Source organism: Pyrus communis, chromosome 10, assembly GCF_041283825.1.
Source record: "Pyrus communis isolate YQ-2024b chromosome 10, ASM4128382v1, whole genome shotgun sequence".
Taxonomy (NCBI): Eukaryota; Viridiplantae; Streptophyta; class Magnoliopsida; order Rosales; family Rosaceae; genus Pyrus; species Pyrus communis.
Genome location: NC_142574.1, coordinates 1,105,599 through 1,127,046, shown reverse-complemented (window position 1 = coordinate 1,127,046; position 21,448 = coordinate 1,105,599). Strand labels below are relative to the sequence as shown.

The window sequence follows — 21,448 nt, the reverse complement described above, 5'->3', positions numbered from 1 at the left end:
AAATTTCCAGGAAGCAAGATTTCTGAGTAAGTTCCCAACTTCTTTATGAGAAAGATAATTCATGTCTTACTAAGTTCCCAACTTTATTCTGAGAAAAGATATTCATGTTTCTATGTTTTTTCAGTGGTGCTAAAGCCACCTACTTATGGAAAGATAGTAGAATATAGTTTGTAATCTCAACTCAATAATTGAGCGAGCCAATTGATCATTAATATTTATAGTAGTACAAGATGAATCCGTGTAGAAGAGGAATACTAGAAACATACAGAAAACTTAAGATACAATCAGAACTAGACTAGGACTGGGTTTTAGAGTACTCGGACTTGGACTGAGTTTTAGACTTTATATCGAAATGGGACTGTTCTGTAGCAATTGGAATTAGACTTGGTGGAAGTTTGGACAGCAAGAAGGAAAACCAGACAGCAAATAAACCCTTGGTAAGGAGATCAGCCAATTGATATGTAAAAGAGACATAGCCGACAATGATCTATCTGCGAGTGAGCTTATCACGGATGTAGTGATAGTCGACCTCCACATGACGCATACTTTGTTGATAAACTGGATTAGAGGCAACATAGATGCACTAATATTGTCACACCATAGTCGTGGAGGAGCAAGGGGGAAGATGTAGTTCACAAAACAAAGTTCGATACCATGAAAGAGCAGCAGTGGTGTAAGCAAGTTGGCCATACTCAGCTTTCGTACTGGAACGAGAAACACCACATTGCTTCTTTGAGCTCTAGGAGATGAGATTGTCACCCATGAAGATGCAATAGCCACCAGTAGAACGTCGATCATCAAGATCACCAACATAGTCTGCATCAGCATAGGCAATGAGTTGAAGAGAACTGGGGTGATATACGATGCCATGATTGGGAGTAGCTTTAAGGTAGTGGAGGACGTGCTTAATAGCAACCCAATGAGTCATGGTGGGCTTATTCATAAACTGACAAAATTGATTAACAATAAACGCAATATCGAATCGAGTGAAGAGAAGATATTGCAAGGCTCCCACAATACTACGAAATTCAATGATGTCAGATAAGGGTTCACCATCACTTAAACTGAGACAACGTCCATTAATGGGCGGTGTGGAAATCGGTTTACACTCCAACATTTTGGTGCGTTTGAGAAGACCAGTGATGTACTTTGTTTGAGTGAGATGAAGACCGGTGCTAGTGCAATGAACTTCCATACCGAGAAAATTATGTAGATGGCCAAGATCCTTCATTGAAAACACCTGATTCAATTGATGAATTAGACGAGTAATGTGAGATAAGCTACTGCCTGTAATAAGGATGTCATCCACATAAATCAACAGGTAAACAACCACATAAATCAACAGGTAAACAGCCACAGAGCCATCAAAAAATGTAAATAAGAATGAATCAGCATGTGACGTTACGAAGCCCAAATTTTCCAAATGTTGAGAAAAAACTGAAACCAAGCACGAGGCGCTTGTTTGAGACCGTAGAGAAAGCGATGCAATTTGCAAACATGAGAGGGATGTTGTGGATCGAAAAAGCCTGATGGTTGCTACATATAGACCTCTTCATTCAACGTTCCATGTAGAAATGCATTTTGGATATCAAGTTGATGAAGCGGCCAATTAAAATGAATAACAATGGAAAAAATTAATCAGACAGTGGCATGATTAACAACAGGACTAAATGTCTCACCGTAGTCCAAGCCTTCTTGTTAATGGAACCCATTAGCCACTAATCGAGCCTCGTATCGCTCTATGGAACCATTAGAACAACGCTTGATTTTGTAAACCCATTTGTTGGGAAGAATAGTCATATGAGGTTGAAACGGCACCAAAAACCACGTGCCATTCATTTAAAGAGCATTGAACTCGTCAGCCATTGTCGTACGCCATTCAGAAACCTTATTAGCCTGATTAAAACATGTAAGCTCAACAAAGTCGTGATTGACAGTAGTAGCAAAAGCATATTTCGGATTAGATTTACGAAGAGCAGCGTTAGCTCGAGTAACCATTGAATGAGTCGAAGTGTGTACCTCAGAAGTAGATGGAACCTTTGTACCGGTGGAGTGCAGGTGGTTGCAGGTTTACAGGCGGTGACTAATCTGGAGAAGGAGAAGATAAGGGTGGTGGTTGGGTGACGAGGACAGGGGGCGGTACTGGAGACACAGGCGGTGGGTTAATGATGGCAGAAACTATGGGAAAAGACGATGGGGTTACGACATTTAGTTGTGGAGAAGGTGTAGAGCCAAGGACATGGTGATGACATGATGTGAGGTGTCACATCCCGGCCCGGGCCCCCACCACATCCCGAGCTCGACTCTATTGTAGCACGATATTGTCTGCATTGGGCCCCGACCACGCCCTCACGATTTTGTTTCTGCGAACTCACGCGAGCAATACTTCCTAGTGGTTCACCCAACCTAGGAATGCTCTGGCCTCTTCTCGCTTAACTTCGGAGTTCCTACGGAACCCGAAGCCAATGAACTCCCAAAAGGTCTCATGCTAGGTAGAAATGGGAATATACATATAAGGCTTACATGATCCACACCCCTGGGCGATGTGGGATGTCATAATCCACCCCCCTTAGGGGCTCAACGTCCTCGTCGGCACACTTCCGGCCAGAGATTAACTTTGATACCAAATTTTCACATCCCTGCCTGGGCCCCCACCACATCCCGAGCTCGACTCCACCGTAGCACAATATTGTCCGCAATGGGCCCCGACCACGCCCTCAAGGTTTTGTTTCTAGGAACTCACGCGAGCAAAACTTCCCAGTAGGTCATCCATCTTGGGAATGCTTTGGCCCCTTCTCACTTAACTATGGAGTTCCTATGGAACCCGAAACCAGTGAGCTCCCAAAAGGCCTCGTGCTAGATAGAGATGAGAATATATATATAAGGCTTACAAGATCCACACCCCTGGGCGATGTGGGATGTCATATGAGGGGCCAATGTGAAGGACTGGATCAGCAGACGAGTAAGGCGACGATGGCGAAGTAACAATGGATTGTTTATATGGACAGCTATTCTCATTAAACACAACATGGCGAGAAAGAAAGACACATTTAATAGAACCATGGTGATTCAAAGAACAACCCAAGAAAACACAACGTTTAGAATGAATTGTAATTTATTAGTACTATACGGACGCAAATAGTAGGACCAGTTTCAACTAAATGTCGATGTTTACATTCGGCCAAACAGTTTCGTTCAGGATGATGGAGGCATATGAGGCGATGTAAAATGCCATGTTCATTTAGAAAATTTCGAAAACCATGATTAACAAATTCACCGCCACCATCAGTTTGAAAAGCCTTAATCTTGACACTAAACATATTTTCAACCAAGTTTTTAAAAGTAACGAAGGTGGAGCAAACATCAGATTTTAAACATAGGGGATAAAGCCAAGTATAACGAGAGAAATCATCCACAAATACCACATAATACTTAAAGCCATAAACCGACAAAGAGGGTGAAGACCAAACATCATTATGAATTAATTCTAAAGGAGAAGAAGACATGGATGGAGATAAAGAAAATGGTAATTTATTACTTTTACCTAATGGACAAAATTGACTAGAAAACGAGCCTTTAATGGGCAATTTATTTGTAGATATTAAATGTTGTAAAATTGAAAACGAAGGATGACCTAACCTAGAATGCCACAAAGCATCAGTTACACGTTCACCTAATAAAGCAAAAACACCATGAGTTGGATGAGAGGAACGACATAGGTAGAGTCCATTGTTACTCCGACCTTGTAAAAGGGTCTTTCTTGCTTGCGAATCCTGTACACGATAAAACCAGGGATGTAAGGTAAAGAAATAGTTATTATCATCCGTAAAACGGTTCAAAGAAATTACGTTAATGGAGGCTTGAGGACAACAGAGAGTATTAGGAAAACAAAAGGAAGCAGTTTTAGTGCGAAGAAACGAGTCACCAATTTTGGAGATTTGCAAACCTGGACCACCATGCACACTAAGAATTTGATCAGTTCCATGATACTTAGGAGGATTGTGAAGTTGTCCCACGTCATTGGTTATTTAGGAATTGGTGCCGGAGTCAAAAAGCCATTGTTGTACAGATAGGGCAGCAGAAGCAGCAGTAGACGCACAAGACGAAGGGGCAGCCGCATATGCTTGAAGATGAGATGAATGAACCCTACCTTCATAGGACATGTTAAGGCGATCGAAGCAATCAATAACCGAGTGACCATAATGTTGACAAATCTGGCACTGAATGCGTCCAGATATGGAGAAGGTCGGTGATGCTTGAGTAAAACCACTAGAACCAGGAGCAAGGTCGAGGATGCCATTGGAGGAGGAAGGGTGACCACATGAAGGGGCTGTAGAAGAAGAAGCTTGGGTAAAACTGGAGTCACCATTATAGTTGTGGGGCAAACCACCACCACGAGAAGAGCCGCCACCGTGACAACCACGAAACGAACCACCGTGGTCGCGGCGACCGCAAGAGGCACCATGACCACCACGCACAGCAGCAAAAACAAAGGTGCCAACATCAGAGGGAAGAGAGAAGGTGTTGTGATGTTGTTCTACACTCAGGAGTAAAGTTTCCAGGGCATTGTAGGTGATGGGTGTATCACGGGCTTGTGCAGAAGCAACGGTGGTCTCATACTGAGGACCTACCTTGCTCATAATAATGGCAACCAAATCAGATTCAGAAACAAGAGCCCTAGATAGAGCAAGATTATTGGCAAGCACATTAACTTTGTCAAGGTAATCAATAATAGAGAGATCACCGCAAGAGGTATTCATTAATTTAGTACGCATCTAAATAATACGGTTCTGAGACGTAGAAGCATATCGTTCTTGAAGAGACCACCAAGCAGAGGCCGAATCGGTTTTGTTGACGATTGTAGCAAGAACCTTGGGAGTATGATAACTAGTAATCCAGGATAGAATAATTTGATCAATTTGTATCCATTCACAACACAATGTATTGGCTTTGTCGGTGATTTTATCGTTGTCATCAAGAAGAAACGCACTAGGGCAGGGAGATTCGCCAGTAACATAGGACAACAAATTGCGGCTGTGCAGCAAGGTAAGAAACTGGGCATGCCATAGGGGGTCGTTGGATCGATCAAAGCTTGATCGTGGGAAAGTTTGTGACATAATCAGCGGCAGCAGATGAAGAAGACACCATAACTATAGAGAAGAAGAAAAAAAATTTAAAATTTGAACATTTTTCATTAGACGCTGGCTCTGGATACCATGAAAGATAGTAGAATATAGTTTGTAATCTCAACTCAATAATTGAGCGAGCCAACTGATCATTAATATTTATAGTAGTACAAGATGAATCCATGTAGAAGAGGAATACAAAAAACATACAAAAAACATAAGATACAATCAGAACTAGACTAGGACTAGGATTGGGTTTTAGAGTACTCAGACTTGGACTGAGTTTTGGACTCCATATCGGAATGAGACTTTTCTGCAGCATTTGGAATCAAACTTGGTTTCTCACTTATCTTATTTCTTCACCCATTTTCCAATACTCATTACAAAGTAACCACAAAAAAAAAGTGAAAGACTGACTGAGAAAGTTACCTTTCCTTTAAGAGGAAAATATTTATGTCACCCACTACGAAACTTCTATATGGGTTTTTTCACACATTTGTTTGTTAGGTCCACACTTTTCGAAAGCTTGGCCACACATCTCTTATGGAAAAAGCAGCGATGGTAGCAATTCTACCTCCTCTCGTACTTTAGGACAGGCTAAGCTAGAAAGATGGGCTACAAGTCCACTAACAATGTTAAGATTCTTTGTTGAATATGCTGAGACTTCCCCTGTCATTTCGATAAATCATCTCATAATTATACCCTGCACTAAATATATCACCCCTAGCAACTAGCAGTTAGCAATATCAAATCTGATAAAATCAGTCAACCAAATAAGAAGTCTTCAATGCAAGTTGCAATGTAAGAGTAGAGTTGAAATGATCCATATATAAAAGAAAATGAGCATTCATAAGAATCATGAAACCTAGGCTAAGTTCCATGGACTCTTAAGATCCCTCATCCCAACATAGTATAAACATTGCATTTTAGAATCGCAGTCCAAAAGAATAGATAGAGAGGCTTCAAAATGACTAGATGCAAAACATTTGAGAAAACTTTCAAATGACACTTTGGAAGTCCTCTGTTGCATGTCTTTCTACTGCATTTGTAGTGTTTGAGTAGTAACTTTGTAGTGCTTTACTATTTCATCAGTAGTATTCTCATAATGCATTTTTAACAATTAAGTCTAAAGTTTGTCCCTCATTCAAACATAGAACAAAACACCCCCATAACTCTTTGTTTTATGCAAAAACACTTCTAGAGCTTAATTGAAAAGAGAGAGAAAAAACCCCCTCGTCCATCCACTTGTCGTGCTCTAATTGATTTTTAGTTGTGAAATACTTTATCCATCATCAAGTCAGTTGGGTAATTTTTTTTTTCTTTTTTAACTATTGGGTTTAAAGTGTTTTTCTATAAAGATCAAGTACCATCATCTTCCAAGAGAATAAGTTTCAAAAAAAGAATGAATTACTTTCAAAATGAAAATGAAAATATGGTATAGCACGTGTACACTGTAGATATGACATATGATGCGTGATTTATACGCACACAAATTAAACCCTCTTTTTGACAATTGTAGTAATGATGTAAGTAGGGATCGTTCTGGACCGGGGATTAGGAGGGATTGTTAATCACTTGGATTTGACTCAAAAACGTAAAAACACAATATAGAACACTATACTAGACTCAAAGAATTTAAAAATACTTTAAAACATAAACTAAACAGATTCTAAGCACTAAAGAACAAGAAAGTAAAGGGGGGGTTTGATTTGATGGAAATTGAAATAACAAAACAAGTAAATAAACTAAGCAGATTATAAAACGAAATTGGATTTAATGAATGGAATGAAGGCTAGCTAAGGGGTTCTTCTCCACACATTTTACACTTGCATACAAGATTGATTCTCAGTTGGTCTTTCGATAAATTATGAAACTCAACGCCCCGGGTCAATTAGGTCCGCTTAAATTAACCGTCAAGTTTTCCTTAAGTTAATGAATTGGATGGGTTTGCGCAACGCAATTCACAACATTTTACGTGAAAAGCACAATAAAGATACAATAAAAGATCATTAAGCATTATGAAAACTAAAAGTGTTGACGAGGCATTCGTTACTATGATGAGCATGAAACTCGTGCCAAGAATTCATTTAACGCGATTGTTTATAAGCAACCTCCACTACTTGTGAATATAAGTTCATAACGATTAGGTGAAACTCACTTATATTCTAGCGTCATATTCATGCATGAAAATTAAGCGCGCATTCTTAATAAACATTCATAAATAAGTTATCAATCAAACGGTTAAACAAATTGAATCCACAACTTATGAAATTCCAACGAAAGTTAATCAATTCATATTGCAAACATAAACATAGTTTCGAATCACCCCCTAGCTAAAAGGTGTTTAGTTCCTCATAACTTTGAAATCAAAGAAACACCTAAACATTCCAACAACTCAAACTTGAATTGTATGAACGTTTAGGCACTCTTCTCTTCCATTCCTCATACGTACAAAACAAAGAGAATTGAATTTAAACATTGAAATCAAAGAAACACCTAAACATTCCAACAACTCAAACTTGAATTGTATGAACGTTTAGGTCCTCTTCTCTTCCTCGTTGTTGTAGCACAAGGTCTAAGGTGAGTTTTGGGGATTATGGATGATGTAGAATGATAGGATTTGTGGAATGGTGAAGGAAGTGATGGTGTTTGGATTGGTAGGGAAGGCACGGCACAAGGGGAAGTGTGTGTGTTGTGTGTTGTGTTGTGAATGGAATCATTAAAGGGGCATGTGGGTTGGAAATGCATGTGGAGTTGCAAGGTAAGGTGAATGATTATGGGTGTATGTGGCTTAAAGGGGGAATGCTAGGTTGGAAATGCATGTGCACGATTTTGGTGTGGAGAAAGGGGTGAATGTGCATGTGGAATGAATATGTGGCTGCATGGTTATGATAAGTGTATGATATGATAAGTGATAAGTGATAAGTGTATGGTTGTGATAAGTGATAAGTGTATGGTTTGATAAGTGATAAGTGATAAGTGTATGGTTGTGATAAGTGATAAGTGTATGGTTTGATAAGTGATAAGTGATAAGTGTATGGTTGTGATAAGTGTATGATATGATAAGTGATAAGTGATAAGTGTATGGTTGTGATAAGTGATAAGTGTATGGTTAAATGGTTGAATGATTAAGGAAGTGTTTAAGTGTTTTAAAAGAGGGAACAAAGCCCTTCCTTGCACGGCAAGGAAGGGAGACACAAAGAGACACACGACATTGTCCTAAGGTTGCAAGGAATGTTGTTTTTGTGACCTAGAATAGGTAGGATCCTTTGATATTGTTCATTAGATCTTTTAGGATTTAACTTTCCTACATCAAGTCTTCAATTTCGTCCATCCTCTAGGCTCCAAGCATATGATATCCATTCCAATCTCTAATTTGCTCCAAAAGGCTCCAAAAGGCATCCTTTTGCATAATTTGCCCTTAGAACCTGAAAACACACAAAAGAAGCATAAAGGACTAAAATAACTAAAGAAACATAACGTAAATGCACGAGAACAAGCCATTTAAGTCGCATGAATATGCTCCTATCAAATTCCCCCACACTTAGCTTTTGCTAGTCCTCGAGCAAAACAAAACAAAAGAAACCAAAAACAAAACAAAACGAACAAAACACAACCTACACCTTCCAACAATCGTCTCAGGGATTTCCAATGCACATGACATGTTAAAAATCATCATTCCCACAGATTTTGGTTATCTTTACACTTAAGTACATACTTAATCATAGTCACCACATATTAGTTCACAATTAAGCATTTAAAACTATGTTTTGAATGTAGTAACATGCCTTAGAGAATTGCTCAATTCCTTACAAGATGTACTCTCGTTTTTCACACAGATTTTCTAACTACACTCCCTACACTAGGTATATGTGAGAAGATTGATGTAAACATGTAGACGAACACTCACATATGTTATAACAAGGAAAGCATTTTCTGGAATTATTAACATGTATATATATGATCTCATGAATGGAATGCCACTACTTAGACGCGAGAACCAGGGATACCATAAGCTCAAACCCACTTTAAACTCCATATATTGAAACACATAACAATCAAGATAGAAGTCAAGGGGTTGTAACGGGGCTAGGGTATTGGCTAACAAAGAAGGGATATGGAAAACAAAGGTTCTTAAAGAAATAGCGAGCAAAGCATTTGAATCATCTTAGAATTCACTTTTGAATGAAAACTCAGCTTTTGAACAAAAAGGGAGAACAAGCTCTTTTTTCTTTCTTTCTTTCTTTTCTTTTCTGTTTTTCTTTTTCATATGTTTTTCACAATTTTTTTTTCTTTTCTTTTGACTCTCAAAACATACATAAACACTTAAGAACAAAACATTCTCTCCCCCACACTCATTTTCTTTCATAATGTACTTAAAAGGAATTCATTTAAGTCATGCTCACTATCTTCAAGAACAAGGGTATGGAAAGTCCTATTCTAGGCTAGGTAAGGGTGATGTGGGTTAACAAAGAATAAAGGCTAAACAAAGCTCAACGGGGTTAAAACTTACAACATATACGCAATATGGGAAGTAAGGCTATTTGGCTATGGTGGCAACTACACAACTTCATCTTGATATATGTTATGCAATTCAATGTCATGCTTTGAATGAAACGGATATAAGTTCTAGCATTTAGTTCTATCATGATACAATTGCATTCTAAGTAGCAACCAAGCAAGGAATAATGAGATCATGCAACAACTTTAGAAAACAAAGAATCACAGATTATAACTCTCCAAAGAAGGTAATGGCTCGAGTCTCACAGGGTTGTAGCCTTTGTTTGAGTTCCTTCCTTCAAGCATGTTACAAAAACGAATTTTTCTTTTATGATTGCATGTGAAGTCATACATTATAACCATAACCAAGCATATACCAAGAGTAAATCAAACTTTTCTCTATGCTTATAACTCTTTTTAACCGTCATGCAATTACAAACCAAATCCTTATCATTGTGTTGGAAGGTACCCTAAGACACAAACACACAAAAACGACTCAAAACACTCTTTTTAGGCTTTTCAAAACATGTTTTTCAAATTTTTATGTGATTTTCGGAGTTATAAAACAAAACATTCTAAAACACTCTAAAATAGCTTAAATACATTTTAAAAACAGTGGGAAACAAGTTTAGACATGTTAGGTGGTAATACCCTACGAATTTCATGCAAAAATATCTCAAAACAGAATGTTACCCCCCACCCCCCACACTTAAATCAAACATTGTCCTCAATGTTTTAAGCATAGATTCACACAAAACATAAGTAAACACACAAACAGCACTAAACATACTAAACATGGCAGAATGTAACTAACAAAGAGAAGAGTTTAAGGACGCAAATCTGGTTATGGAGTGTAAATTCCATCTTCTCCTTGGTTGAATGCATAGGTTGATCTTGGTGATTCCACAGGCTTAATCTTGAATTGGTTTCCTCCCATCGTTGATTTTCCATATGCTACTCTTGAACTGGGCTGGAGGATTCTTTTGGTCTCCTCCACTCGTTGATTTTCCTTTGTGCTACTCTTGAACTGGGCAGCAGGATTCTTTTGGTCTCCCCCGAAGGTCTGAGCTTCCTCCTTTTATCTGTTTCTTTGTTCAATCTTTCCAATTCGTATTGAAGAGGGTTAGAGGATAGCTCAGCATATGCAGTTGTTGCTTGTCTCTACATGCTTCAATGTATCATTTTCACTTGCCTTACTCGCTCCCCTTTGCAGAAGTGGTCCCTTCTCTGGAAGTGTATCAACCGTTGAAGATGACTACTCGAGAGCAACGCTAGGTAAGCAATCAGGAATAGATTCCAGGCAGTTGGCTCCAGATCGGAAGACTGATTCCAAGTGCCAGCTGATTGCTTCTTTCACTTTGCCATGCGAGTAAGAACAAGGACAAAGAAAAAGACAGGGAAAGAGCATGATATGAGATACTTTTGCTTTTGACCTTGATGATATGAGATACCTTTGCTTTTGAAGAAGCGGTGAATGAATCAGCACATGCTTCAATCCGCCGTTTCCTCCTGGGTCATCTGTACTCCAGGCATCTGGTATCATCTTTAGGGAAGAAGAAAAAAATGAGTATTTCGAAAGGCTTTGCTGGGAGTGCGCCCTCAGAGGTGAGGGAGAGTTGGGCATTTTCTTCAGGTCTGCCTTGCCATAAGAGATGAAGGTCGACATATATAGGGATTTCTCAATAGCAAGTGGTGGTACTGTTCTTTTACCCTTGTCGACAAACGTTTCTTCGATATCTGAACGACGCCTCTTCGATTTCTGAACGATGCCTCTTCGATTTCTGAACGAGCGCCTCTTTTTGACAAAGTTGCACGCGTTTTCTGAAAAGCAGAGAAAGCGTCGCCGAACTTTGCGCTTGTCGGCAAAAGATGTGTAGTTGCGATGATGGCCTCCACGTGTTTTCAACTTTGTCAGAGATCTTTTGACAAAGTTGAACGCGTTTTCTGAAAAGTCGAGAGATCGTCGCCGAACTTTACGCAGGAAAATCCGGCTCTTTGAATCGGTGGTCGCGGCGCCTTGGCTTTTTATAGAGGTATTGATCACCTCCAACATACACACTCTGAAGATTGCCCATTCTTGAAAATCGTCTCCGGCCTTTTGAAATTTTACTCCATCCAACCCTTCTCTCTGAACACCTTTGAAAAATGACTAACCCATCGAACCTTTGCTTAGATTTGAGTCTCAGCAGCGATCCGGTTGCGCCCCGTCAAGGTAATGTATGGCGTCATTCTTTCTTATCTTCTAATGGTCCTCTTTCAGGTGAAGACTCCATGATGACGGATGCAACAACAGCTACGATAGTAGCTAGGAACCTCCTTACTCCTAAGGATAACAGGCTGCTTTCAGGACGGTCCGATGAGTTGGCCGTTCAAGAGTCCCTCGCTCTCAGTGTTCAGTGTGCAGGCTCTGTGTCCAACATGGGCCAACGCCTACTTGCTCGGTCCCGTCAAGTGGAATCATTGATGGCAGAGGTGGAAAGTCTTAAGCAAGAGATCAAGCAGCTTAAGTACGAGAATAGAAGTTTGCATGTGCTTGCAAATAACTATTCGTCGGGCATGAAGAGGAAGCTTGATGAGCTGCAAGAATCCGAAGGTCGAATTCAAAGTGACCGTCAAAGGCTTGCGGCTTATCTCCAGAGGCACCTTTTTCCTGGGTCATCCAGCGTTTGGCCAAGTATTGAGGCCTCGAATGCTCTATCTTCGATGCCTCCCGTTCCGATGCCTTCCGCTCCTATGTTTTCTGCTCCGATGCCTTCCGCTTCAAGAGTTTTGCCAAGTAGTGGGGCATCAAGCAAACAACCTTTGTGAAAGTTACATTCTTTTATTTTTTTTATTTTTTTTATTTTTTTTATTTTTTTTATTTTTTTTATTTTTGAATCAAATGGCATGGACTTTATCTTTGAATGGAAGGTGATACTTGAAATGATCCGGTAATAGTTTAAATTCAAGATTGGGTGCCTGAATCATTAACAACATGTTAGTATAAAAGAAAATTGAAATTCGGGGAGGCGGCTTACCTGTGTGCTCCGATATGAACTCAAGAATAAACACCCCTTCGAAAGTTATGACTTGTCCCATGTCATAAAATCCAACTTCTTTGGGAATTGTTGTCTTAAGAATGTCTTCTTTGATGAATTCATGATATTCCATACTTTGCACCTTTGGAAGGGCTTCCAAGATGTCTTTTTCACTTTCTTCTTCCTTGGAATTCATGAACCTGCAAGGAATAGGGATATTTGTTGGAACGGGGTTAGAAATAATGCAATTTGGAACAACCTTACCTGAATTAGATGGTGTAGGAGCAATAGGTGCCTCTGACAAAGGTGTTTCCACCCTTTCCGTGGGTTGGGTGTATTCTTCCTCAAATTGCAATATTTCATCTTCCTTGTGATTTGATTTTGATGGTTGAGGGTCCGTTCCAACCTCCTTGCCACTTCTCAAGATGATTTCCTTGGTAGTTTCAAATTCTCCCTTCGAATTTGCAATGGTTGAACTAGGGAGTTTGCCTTGGTCGCAAAATTGTCTTTCGAACTCCGCTATCTGCCCAATTTGCTTTTCCAGAGTAGTAAGTAATTGAAAAATCGTATCATTATCATTTGAATTACCTACATTACTTTGGGCAGGTTGTGGTGGCTGCATAGGCATTGAATAGAACTCCTCATACGGCTGCCAATATCCTTCTTGTTGAGCCTCATTGTCTTGATTTTGTAAGCCCTGCACCAAACAAATTAATTCATCAAGCTTTTGATTATAATCTATTGACAAACTTGAGTTTGGTTGGGCATATTGAATATGAGGTTGTGGTGGGTGCATAGGTCTTGAATAGAACTCCTCATATGGCTGCCAATATCCTTCTTGTTGAACATTTTGAGGTTCCCACCACATAGAGTTTGAATGATCACTCCAATCCGAATTGTAAGTATTGGAAAACACGTTATTCCTTGATTGAAGATCAAATGTACCAACGCTTTGCATTTGTGACCTTTCCATGAGCTGTGACAAAAGAGAAGCATTATCAAGTGCCATGTTGTGCTTCTCTAGTACTTGAATTCAACCAATAAAACACAAATAAAAAACTAAACTAAAATACATAACAGAAACGAACAATCCAAGGGATTAACAAATTTGCTAATCCCCGGCAACGGCGCCAAAATTTGATGCGTGATTTATACGCACACAAATTAAACCCTCTTTTTGACAATTGTAGTAATGATGTAAGTAGGGATCGTTCTGGTCCGGGGATTAGGAGGGATTGTTAATCACTTGGATTTGACTCAAAAACGTAAAAACACAATATAGAACACTATACTAGACTCAAAGAATTCAAAAATACTTTAAAACATAAACTAAACAGATTCTAAGCACTAAAGAACAAGAAAGTAAAGGGGGGGGGTTTGATTTGACGGAAATTGAAATAACAAAACAAGTAAATAAACTAAGCAGATTATAAAACGAAATTGGATTTAATGAATGGAATGAAGGCTAGCTAAGGGGTTCTTCTCCACACATTTTACACTTGCATACAAGATTGATTCTTAGTTGGTCTTTCGATAAATTATGAAACTCAACGCCCCGGGTCAATTAGGTCCGCTTAAATTAACCGTCAAGTTTTCCTTAAGTTAATGAATTGGATGGGTTTGCGCAACGCAATTCACAACATTCTCCAAAAGTCCTTTACGTGAAAAGCACAATAAAGATACAATAAAAGATCATTAAGCATTATGAAAACTAAAAGTGTTGACGAGGCATTCGTTACTATGATGAGCATGAAACTCGTGCCAAGAATTCATTTAACGCGATTGTTTATAAGCAACCTCCACTACTTGTGAATATAAGTTCATAACGATTAGGTGAAACTCACTTATATTCTAGCGTCATATTCATGCATGAAAATTAAGCGCGCATTCTTAATAAACATTCATAAATAAGTTATCAATCAAACGGTTAAACAAATTGAATCCACAACTTATGAAATTCCAACGAAAGTTAATCAATTCATATTGCAAACATAAACATAGTTTCGAATCACCCCCTAGCTAAAAGGGGTTTAGTTCCTCATAACTTTGAAATCAAAGAAACACCTAAACATTCCAACAACTCAAACTTGAATTGTATGAACGTTTAGGCACTCTTCTCTTCCATTCCTCATACGTACAAAACAAAGAGAATTGAATTTAAACATTGAAATCAAAGAAACACCTAAACATTCCAACAACTCAAACTTGAATTGTATGAACGTTTAGGTCCTCTTCTCTTCCTCGTTGTTGTAGCACAAGGTCTAAGGTGAGTTTTGGGGATTATGGATGATGTAGAATGATAGGTTTTGTGGAATGGTGAAGGAAGTGATGGTGTTTGGATTGGTAGGGAAGGCACGGCACAAGGGGAAGTGTGTGTGTTGTGTGTTGTGTTGTGAATGGAATCATTAAAGGGGCATGTGGGTTGGAAATGCATGTGGAGTTGCAAGGTAGGGTGAATGATTATGGGTGTATGTGGCTTAAAGGGGGAATGCTAGGTTGGAAATGCATGTGCACGGTTTTGGTGTGGAGAAAGGGGTGAATGTGCATGTGGAATGAATATGTGGCTGCATGGTTATGATAAGTGTATGATATGATAAGTGATAAGTGATAAGTGTATGGTTGTGATAAGTGATAAGTGTATGGTTTGATAAGTGATAAGTGATAAGTGTATGGTTGTGATAAGTGATAAGTGTATGGTTTGATAAGTGATAAGTGATAAGTGTATGGTTGTGATAAGTGTATGATATGATAAGTGATAAGTGATAAGTGTATGGTTGTGATAAGTGATAAGTGTATGGTTAAATGGTTGAATGATTAAGGAAGTGTTTAAGTGTTTTAAAAGAGGGAACAAAGCCCTTCCTTGCACGACAAGGAAGGGAGACACAAAGAGACACACGGCATTGTCCTAAGGTTGCAAGGAATGTTGTTTTTGTGACCTAGAATAGGTAGGATCCTTTGATATTGTTCATTAGGTCTTTTAGGATTTAACTTTCCTACATCAAGTCTTCAATTTCGTCCATCCTCTTGGCTCCAAGCATATGATATCCATTCCAATCTCTAATTTGCTCCAAAAGGCTCCAAAAGGCATCCTTTTGCATACTTTGCCCTTAGAACCTGAAAACACACAAAAGAAGCATAAAGGACTAAAATAACTAAAGAAACATAACGTAAATGCACGAGAACAAGCCATTTAAGTCGCATGAATATGCTCCTATCAACATAGACTTATACACTAGTATCTACTTGACAATCAACAATATTAACATAATGAACCATTTATGAATGCCCTCGTCACTAAAACGCAACATAACATATGTCAAATCTACCGCTTTCCTGGTAAAACTGACATCTTTATGACCACAAAACTTAAAAGGAGAAGACCAATCAACAAAGTTCAAAAGATAAAAGAGGACATCACCAAATTAAGCACGGTGAAATATGGACACTAATGGTAAAAAATGGTGATTCTCAGACACCTGTAAATATAATGCATGTTATGTAGTTTAATTGGAGAATGTAAAACTATTAAGAATTACATTAGGACCACTAAAGTATAGGTAGGTATATTGTAATGCGAATAACCATCATTCTCCGGAATCTTCACTCTTCATGCATACCAATGCTTATGGAGACATTATATGATATCATATATACTAAAACCCGTAGGGGTTGGGTTCTGTGGATGACCAGTGTCCGGACGGAACTGCCCTCGCTTCTCTGTTTTCTTTCCGTTTGTGTCCCTGTTTTCCACGAGGCGCTCATCTTATTCTCTCGACTTCGAGAGTCATCTTGAGTTAGGGTTTTGTTCCTTCGTTGCTTTTCTTGATTTCGGCTTTTCAATCCTGGCCTTGCTCTCCCATCTCGAGTTCTCTCTGTGTCTCGGCTTTTTCCAAAAAATGGTTAAGTCAGTAAAATTTGTTTAGATCCTTTTGTCGGAGGCTGCAGACGACAATGCTTGCTTGCTAAAAAATAGTCAGTTTGGTCTCGATTTGCAGAAAATTTGGAGCGGATCACGTTTCTTGCTGCCGATTTGGTGTGGGCTTTGAATGTTATGTGCTTGGGAGTGTAAATTTGGATTTATAAACGGGTTTTTCATTTAAATTTTTTGGTTGTGATTTTGGGAATTTTGGCCTCAGATTTAATTTGGTTTTCTTTTTGGTTTCAGGAGATCCGGTTTTTCGGGTTTCTGACATTAAGGTGAGGAGTTTTGAAATTCTACCTTTTTTATTCGACTTCCAGCCTGAGATGTAATTTTAAAGCTGAAATTTCCGACTTTTTTTTTATTAATCTTAAATCAGATTAGTTAATTATAGTTAAATAAAAAAAAAATTTCTTTCTGTTATGCAGCTGAAGTAACTAGAGTTGAGAAATAACAATTGGAGCTTAGAGTCTTTGCATATGAAAGTTGAATATGAGCCCTTGAAAGGCTTTGTAAACGTGTTCTCAATTGTAGGGCATTGGATAATTTTGGGTGAGTCTTGATTCCCCAGTGCACTTAATTTTGTTTCAGTTTATTTGTCTACTTTTGCATTTCTGTGGAATTTTTTGGAAACCCAAATGATTCAGAATTGAAATTTATGTGTAAATTGATAAGTGTGGGTATGTCTAACAGAGTAAGAGCAGTAATCCAGTTTTGTGATCAGTTCGATTTAGAGGTTTTGATTCAGTAAGGGGTATGGATAGTGTGTGGACAGAGATTAAGCTCTGTGGTGGGCAGAAACTATAGTGTGTTTCCTACGGGTTTGTCTTTTTCGGAATCTCCTTTGGGTCCATCTTTGCTATGCAAAAGATGAGCTGAGTTTGTATGTTTTTGGAAAAGAAAGAAAATTTTGCTTTTCTGTTGTACAAGAAGATTCATAGTGGTTGATCTTTTGTTGCATACTTTTTCAGTTTATTCTTACTCATTTATTTCCTAAATTTTTTACTATGTGACTCTGAGTCTGTATTTCAACTTATACTTTATTTACTCTTCTTTTTCAGCATACTATTTCACACATTTACACTTCAGTAAACAGGCTAACGAATTTTTGCATACAACATTGTCTCCGATCATCGTTCATTATAAGGTATGCTGTTCTCACATTGTCTTCCGTTCACTTTCATAAAAAAAATTATTGCATTTGAATATTGATTGGCCTTAGTCTTTCTTTCGTCTTAACTATCAATGCACAAACTTATCAATTATTGACAAACTCACACTCGAATAAACAGTTTTTCATACATTGCAAGACCAGTTTAACCTTTGAGTTACAGCTGCATTGTTTGTTACCATTGCTCCATTATCAGCTAAAACTTAACCATCTGTTATGTGTATATGTTTGCTCCTTCCTGTAAATATGATTAAAAAAAAAAATTGTTAGATTGACACATAGTTGTGTTAAAGAACATTGAACGATTGAGTCAGCTGATTGGAGATTAATGTTATGTGGAGATTAAGTATGTTTTGTTTATTGTTATTGTTGCTTTTGGTGTGTGTATCACAGGATTATTTTGTGTGTTGAGAGTGAACAATGTACTGTTCACAAAGGCAAAACAGGGAACAACAACTACTTCATATGGGAAGAAGAGGTTAGTTTAATTGTAATTATTTGTTTTTATTTGGTTAAATTCGAAGTTGGTTGGCTTGGATCTAATTTGGTCGTTTGCTTGCTTAGGTTGGAGTCACTGGTTTTATTAATGCTGGTGATCGAAATCAATCCAAGTTAATGTGAAAACGATATCATTATTTTTGTTATGGTGAGAACTGATTTAAATTATGAAGTTGAATTACTTTTTTATACCTCTTATGTGGTCATTTATTGAGAATTTGTTAATTGTTTTAATATATATATATATATATATATATGAGGTAGGATTTCTACGTTCGTTTCTCATCTTTAGAGATTGCTGAATTTCTACATTCATTTTTCATCTTTAGAGATTGTTGGATTTCATATTGTCGAATAGTTTATGGATTCTCATATTAAGCACGTCAATATGTTTTTGCAGTAATTCAATTAGATGTGATATAAGTTGATGTGTTTATACTTTTAAAGATAATTTTTCACATAATTTCTAATCTCACAGCAATGGCAAAACTTTCTAGTATAAGTCTAAAACTCATGATTTTCTTCTATGTATCACTGAAGCTATAAAAAATTCAGTAATCTTACAACATGATTATAAAAATGTATGAAGCACTAAACACGAGAAACCCTGATGATACATCTTTCATTATATTAGATAAATCCGATAAACCATCAATGAAAACTTCACTCTTCATCCATACCAATGCTTATGGAGATATTATATGATTTTCTTCTATATATTACTGGAGCTATAAAACTATGATTCTCAAACGCTTGTAAATATAATGCATGTTATGCAGTTTAATTGGGGAATGTACAACTACTAAGACCTCGTTTGACATTTCGAACAGTACTGACTATTTCAGTCGAATAAGATAAATAGTCACTAAATAGTACCGATTAAATTAGTCTGACGTTTGATGTAGTATCGGATTAACGACCGTATTAATTATACTCTGCTTGGTACTATAGCGGATAAGAGGAATTCAATGTATCATTACTTTTAAAAAAATGGATGATTAATGGAATAAAAGGGAATTTTGTTTACACTTATTAAAATTCACAACCACCAAATAGATCAAATTAAAAAAGAACGAAATCTTTCTTTATTTAAATCAAGTTACTTAAAAAAAAATTGATATCATCTCTTCGTCTTCCCCAGGTCTCTCCGCCGCACCGCCCACCAACAACCTCACTCCCCATCTCCTTACAGTTCTTGGCTCAAAAAGGCATTGCTTGAAATGCACAGTCAAGCAGATCTTCCCCTTCTATACGTCTGAAACTAATCCAAAAAATACCCAGAAACTATGGAAATTAAATCCCAATCAGAAAACAAAAAAAGGGAAATAGGAAAAATCGTAAAACCCAGATGAAATCTTTCCGAATTTTCAAATCCTATCATCGATTCCAAGTCAAGGTTCTAAAACCCAGATGAAATCTTTGAGTTCGGAGGGAGGAAGGGAGGGGGAGGAATGGAGGTAGCTTTGACGAACTCTTCAAGTTCGGAGGGACGAAGAGCAGCGATGTCGATCGGATTCTGGGCGCGGATACGGTTGTCTTCCTGTTCTTCTTCCAAGGCTCTCAGGCTCAGGTGGAACACAAAGACGGGAGGCATTTCGCCACATTCACTGGTTCAAAGAGAGAGATAGAGAGAGTAGAAGAACAGAGCCAGGGAGATCAGCGCCGGCCAGGGAGGATAGAGGCGACCGGGAGAACAGAGCCGAACAGGGTAGACACGCGAGAACATAGCCAGCCAGAGGAAACGGGGAGAATGTAGCCGGCGGGAGAAGGAGACAGCGAGGGAAGCGAGAGAACTCAGTTCACGCGAGAGAGAAGAGACCCGACTAAATTATACACTCCTTTTGGACGGGTTTATTAAGAGGGCGTGTACCGTATAAAATAAGAGGTTTGAATTAAATTAGTCCGGTCCAATTTAATACAAGAGCGCGTCAAATATTCGGTTCTGTATTAATAATCCTATTCGATGCTATATATGGCGTACCAAATGAGGCGTAAAAGTGATCAATTAGAACCACTAAAGTACAGGCAGGTGTATTGTAATTCGATTAACCATCATTCTCCAAAATCTTCACTCCATGCATACAAGTGCTGCTTATGGAGACATTGTATGATATACAAGTCTACAACTCTTGATTTTGTTCTATATATAACTGAAGCTATAAAAATTTGAGTAGTGCAACAACATGTTTAAAAAAAAATGCATGAATCTTTAAACAAGAAAAACTGCTGATGATACATCTTTCATCATAGTAGATAAATCTGATTAACCATCTCTGAAATCTTCAATTTTCATGCATACCAATGCTTATGAAGACATTATATAATATACAAGTCTAAAACACATGATTTTCTTCTATATATTACTTAAGCTGTAAAAATTTCAATAATGCAACTACATGATTAAAAAAATGTATTAATCGCTAAATTTTAATTTTATATTATAAATTTTAAAATATAATTATTTTCATAAATTTTTATTATTTTTTAAAAACTTTGCGCTATGAATATTAATATTTTATCGCTTAAACCGTATGTACTTATTTTTTATTTAATATTATATTTTATATTGTTAAATTAAATTATTTTCATTATTTTTTTATATATTTTTTGCGCGACCAATCAACATTTGATGGTCTAAACTTTATTTATTTTAATTTATTGATATTTTAAAGACACGGCTCTGCTGTATAAATTGAATTTACACATGGCAGTTTCAGGGCCCTCAAAGAATTGAAAAGCAAATGAACAAAAAAGAGGGAGAAAGCGAGTTCTATTGCTGGAATGCCAAACACTACGCTTTTGTCATATACCTAGACAGTGGAGGATGGGTCACGACCTTACTTGAACAGGATCTGTTCTATAGGATCGTACCTCTGTATCCTTGATTTCTCAGGAGACAGGAACCTCAACCTGGTGGATGAATCATGACCGTGCGATCAGAGCGTGATTAACAACTTGTGGTTCCTCGCTTCCATCAAGCGGTAGATGATCGTTCTCAGCCAGTTTCACTGTCTGGGGTGGTCGCACGGTCAGTAGTTTCTGGGCATTGTCTAATTTTCAGTTATTCTTGTAAAATGCTTTCTGACATCGAAAATATCCACAAATTTGCTTCATGATTCTATATTAGTACACAGTTTAGACCAATTCACAAAAAAAATTGTGCAGCCTGTAGTAGTGTTATGCAGATGGATTCTCTTTCTCTCACTCCACTTCTCCT

General features: G+C 37.9%; 1 protein-coding gene, 2 long non-coding RNA genes and 1 other non-coding gene across 8 annotated transcripts in view; 3 read left to right on the top strand and 1 right to left on the bottom strand.

The window, feature by feature from the left end:
- LOC148693321 (TMV resistance protein N-like) overlaps positions 1-21,448 on the bottom strand; it is a 39,831-nt gene that overhangs the window by 13,290 nt on the left and 5,093 nt on the right. The window lies entirely within an intron of this gene.
- On the top strand, positions 16,480-17,107 carry LOC148693323 (uncharacterized). Of its 2 annotated transcripts, none has more exons than XR_015952277.1 (3): positions 16,480-16,542; positions 16,639-16,840; positions 16,991-17,107. It is a non-coding gene; the product is annotated as an uncharacterized LOC148693323 (long non-coding RNA). The 2 variants fall into 2 exon arrangements; XR_015952278.1 differs by having other exon boundaries at positions 16,487-16,547.
- Positions 17,599-18,485, top strand: LOC137716010 (uncharacterized). The gene is made up of 3 exons (XR_015952279.1): positions 17,599-17,709; positions 18,127-18,211; positions 18,298-18,485. It is a non-coding gene; the product is annotated as an uncharacterized LOC137716010 (long non-coding RNA).
- On the top strand, positions 21,063-21,267 carry LOC148693322 (small nucleolar RNA U3). The gene has a single exon (XR_015952813.1). It is a non-coding gene; the product is annotated as a small nucleolar RNA U3 (small nucleolar RNA).